Raw genomic sequence first — 5,038 nt, forward strand, 5'->3', positions numbered from 1 at the left:
ATATTACCCATTATTGACATTAACTGCCAATAGCCTGAACAGCATGCCCAATATAACTGTACTCTTCTAAAAACTCTCAAAAATCCAACAGGAAGAATCAAATTATTTTGTCATGAACTATTTTCCTGAGTTTGACTTAATATTTAGAGCTTTGCAGCTGCGGATCACGCTGTGATACGGATCATGGAAACAGTTCGTTCTTCTTGTGTTTTATCCAATCTGACAGAAGTTAAGATTACCCCTTTCTCATCCCACCAGGACATATTTAGTGACACATCTAGAGGTTCACACAAATGTCACGCTTAACACGTTTTCATTAAATGTTCAAAAACAAGATATGAAGGTTGTCAGACTCCCACGGTGCTTAAATGCTGTCTGTTGAGGCCAGAGGCATATTTTCCTGTGAGTCTTCTTTTGTACTCTTAAAAAGTCGATGATTAAAATTTTTATATACGAAAAATTACTTTACCTCCTCTTTCATTGGTCTTAACGGCCGCCCTGTCATGTCTTGCAACATGACTGAATTTTGCTCAAACAAATGTCAAGCAGCACCCTTGTACATCAGATTTTCAAAACAAGATATAAAGGTTGTCTCCTGCTGTGTTTATGTGCAAAATGACTATATATATATATATATCGAAATTTCTGCAAGCCTCTTTTATTGTGTTAAAAGAAGAAACACCCATCTCAGGAATATAAAAAAAGACAAATGCTGGATGTCATAGAATGAACAGCTAGGTGATTTTCCAAAGCCACATCTGACGCCTGTACTCAACATCTGAAGGGTAATATTAATTATATTAGGACAGTTAAAAATGTTCTTCTGGTGTGTTGTGTTAGTATACCTAAATAGTGGCATTGTTCATATTTATGTTGACACGAGTATAACACTATACAGAATTAACCTGCCTCATATCACCAACTTAGTCAGAACAGACTGCTCAAATGATAAGGTGATTTTCGATCACAATGTGAGGGTGATGTAAACATTTATCTGTTGAATAGGAGAATATTATTTCCTAGTAACCATGTAAACACTTGATCTGGTTGGAATACATTCCAATACAATCCATTCTTTCTGTAGATGTTTGCCCCATGTGTGTGATGTGACATGTTTCTAAGAGATGTGACATGTTTCTCTGGCATATCTGTGCTCTGGTCTTATTCTATTTTCTCACAGAATCTGAGGTCGTGTAACTAAGAAATAAGATGCCGTATCACAAAATACAGAAATGTTTCATTTAGTATATTTGGCAAAACAACAAGTCACTGGATAGTTGGGCAACACAGAAGTAAATGGACGGCCTTGTTTGTGAATGCGTGCGTTCTGTGAATGTCCTCATTCACAAAACACGCACAGCAACATAGTAAGCCCAGCGTGATCTAAAACATTCAAATGAACAGTGCTTCTTGTGATGGAGGAAATCTTGGGCCAGCTTTAAAAGAAAACAGGAAGCATCATTCACATGTGTCAAGTGAGAAAGAAAAATGGCCTGCCCTCTGGAGTTTGTTCATTCAGCTGCGCTCCCTCACTCTAAAAATTGTACCTTGAGGACACTGTCAGCAATTTAACAATTTGTGGGAAAGAACTACAGGTCTGCAATGTGACTTAAAAGATTTATTTGTCTTTCAGCTAGCCCAGTACACCCCTCTGGTAGAACAGAGACAAGGCTAGAAAGAGAAGCTTTCCTGCTGCAACAGTAATGCATAGTTATATGCATTACTTTTTTTTTTTTTTTTTTTTTAGAAATCTTCTAAGTAAAGTATGTAATATATAAAAGGCTAGATTCAGTTTCAGAAAATAAATGTGAAAAATGGCCTCAAGCAGAGATGGATGGATGGATGATTTAGCCAACTTTCAAAGTGAAATCTTTCATTGCTTGGCTTCTCTACTAGCTCTACTGCTGCTCGCACACATCACTCTGGTCATTCAACAAATTGGATTAGATTAATTCAAAGAGACAAAGCTGTTTCTTTCTGGGCTAGTCCAGTGGTTGACGGTGCAGTACAGAGTGCAGTGCAGCCTTCAGTTCACACTGTCCACAGTGCTTCAAGTGGAATCTAATAGAGCAAGAGAATAATGTCACAAGGGTATGCTGGATGGGTTATTGCAATATTTTTCAAAGGCAGATTCGAGAACTCAAGACCACTCAATAAAAGATTAAAATGGGTGATTCAGTTAATGAAGTATGGACTCCACAACACTTACTGGAACCAAATGAGCCCAGGCTGGCAGAGGGTCTAATCCCACCTGACTTTTCGTCCCATTTCTCCACAGGCCACTTAGGTTCTTCTACTGCTGTCAGCTTCAAGGCTGGTGGAGTGTTTAAAGTGCTTTCTGAGTTCATGTTAGGTCAGACAGGCAAGATCAAAGTGGGGTGGTTGCAGTATGATGGTTAGAGAAACAAGCTTTCTCTGTTCAGTTCAAATCACTGGTCTTCAACTCAGCAACACTCTCGTGAATGCTGATTCACGATTAAGTTTGCACCTACCTCAAGGTTCTGAACTTTTTCCATGAGTGACTTCTAAATAACCTTTTCTACTTTTTTTTTTTTTTTTGCTGTCCAGAACTTATTTTATATCAGAGTTAGTTACGTCATCTCTGTGCATACGAGGGATGGGCATTGATAAGATTTTATTGATACCGATGCTGTTATTGATTCTGTTTATCGATTCCTCCTGTGAAATTTTGTGAACAACAGAAATTTTATTGAGTTTCTATACAAGAGATATGAGCTGCCGTAAGTAAACGAATAGGAAATTGGTCACTGGCCCCCCTCACTAGCACTGCTCTACTGAGATAGCTGCACTCACTGACTGTAGATTATCGGACACATGGTAGGCTTAGTATTTAATGCCGTGAGTCGTTGACAAATGCTTCAGCATGTTGGTGGGGTTGTTGCCCTGGCTTGAAGTTACTGTTCTGTATAAGTTGCACTGCTACAATGTCTCCGCCAATACGTTTTTCTTGACGTCACATGAGCATCACGTGACGTGAATTACGTGCTTTGACGTGCATTCTTTCATACTTTTATTCTTATGTGTATGTATTAAGCTTTTTCATATCGTTGGACTTATTGCAGTGACTACCCTCTCAGTTGATATACAGTAGTTCCAGTTTCAATAGTCCACAGGTGTTTTGGCTGTGAGGAATTCACACATACTGGTCAGATTAGTGGGCTGTATTGACAGTGACTTCCCACTGTCTTATAATTGTGAAGAAGGCGACTCCTAGGATTAAACTGTGAAGCTCCGCTGGCGAGTAGAAGGAATTAGGTGAGAGGGAAATAAGATAATACATGGCAACATGAACTAAGCTGGACTCCATGCTGAACACTTAGATGGCAGACTACATGCGGATACAAATGGATGCACAGCACACAGGGCATGGTGTGCTATGGAGGCAGCACTAAGATGAAGGGCACCTTGCGGCTGGATAAACTGATAGAGAAGGCAGGCTCTGTGGTAGGGACAGAGCTGGAGTCCCTGACATCAGTGGCAGACGCAAGGACCTTGAATAAACTCCGATCCATTGTGAACAATGTCCACCACCCTCTACACAACACCATAGTCAGACAGAGAAGCCTGTTCAGCGACAGGCTGCTGTCTCTGTTCTGCTCCACAGACAGGTTGCGAGGAACCAACTGGACCGTGGCCATTGCTGCCACTGCTGTATAGTCTCTACACAGCATTACATATTAATAATATTTTATAACTAAATATCTTTAATATCTGTTTCTATGTAATGATGCTGCTGGACCGAATTTCCCACAGGATAAATAAAGTATATATCAATCTATCTATCTGCAATATCTATCCATGTCGCTCTCCTCATGGTGAGTGCTGCCATATTTTTTTAAAACAATATTCATTCAGTTGTGTGTATCCATTAAGCGGTGGTTGCTACAAAGGTAGTACACACAGACATCTAAAAAGTGTGATTAATTTGCGAATAACTATGGAAACTGTGCGATTAATTACAGTTAAATATTTTAATCGATTGATAGCCCTAATAAATATTCAACTAATAAGCAGCAACAACTGCATTTTTAATTACATGTAATGCAGCCTGGATTATAATATGAGGAGCTACAACAAACTGGCTATCTAGTTATAAATAGAGTTAAGTCCATATATATTTGGACTTTGCAACAATTTGTTATTTTAGCTTTTTACCAAAACATATTTAAGTTACAATTACACAATAATTAGGACTTAATGTGCCAAGTGCCAGTTTTAATTTGACAGTATTGACATCCAATTTCAAGGACAGGTGCAGGAATTACAACCCTTTTTGCTTTAAGTAATCTTTGGTAATTTGCGCAATTGTCCTAGACCTGGCAAAGTGTCACAAAGGAGGAAAATCCTTAGATGCTGATGTCTGTAGCAGTCATTTCCTTCAAAGGATAGAAGCCTGAAACCTGTAGTGATATTTGGCTAAATGCAATTCTTACTTAATCCTAACTAAGAGCTTTTGTTTTACTAAACTTTGAGCATCTTAATTCAAAACCTCAAGTGCCATCAATTTGCATTTTTTAAAAAGACGACCAATAGATGGATGGATGGATGGATGTTGATGAGCCTTTCCCGGTTCTGTTTTTGGATAAAGATTTCAAACCCCATTATCTAGCCTGGAGATGCATTTTTCTTCAGTTGATGCTTTATAATTCCAGCACTTGAACTTATTCTGATAACTGTAAACTGTTTTTCCCTCTCTATTTTGAACCCTGGTTTCTGCAAAAGCACTCTACTTTTTTTTCAGCCACTGTGATCACCGAAAATATGACTGCATTATGCCTAGTCGGTATATATGTGAAGCAGTGTGATGATTAAGAGGAGTTCTTAGCTCATGAATTACTCCAAGTAGACCAGTAATTCCTACTTTGAGCCTTGTGGCTGTGTTAGGCTCCAAAATACCTATAGTGACCATGATTTGAGTAAAATGGGGGGTGCTGTGAAGATCTCTGGAGAGATAGGAAAGTCCAGGGGGTAACGGTGTCCCAGAAGAGGAGCTAAGTCTACGATAGGGCAGATAGTG

This window comes from Mugil cephalus, chromosome 1 (assembly GCF_022458985.1).
Source record: "Mugil cephalus isolate CIBA_MC_2020 chromosome 1, CIBA_Mcephalus_1.1, whole genome shotgun sequence".
Taxonomy (NCBI): domain Eukaryota; kingdom Metazoa; phylum Chordata; class Actinopteri; order Mugiliformes; family Mugilidae; genus Mugil; species Mugil cephalus.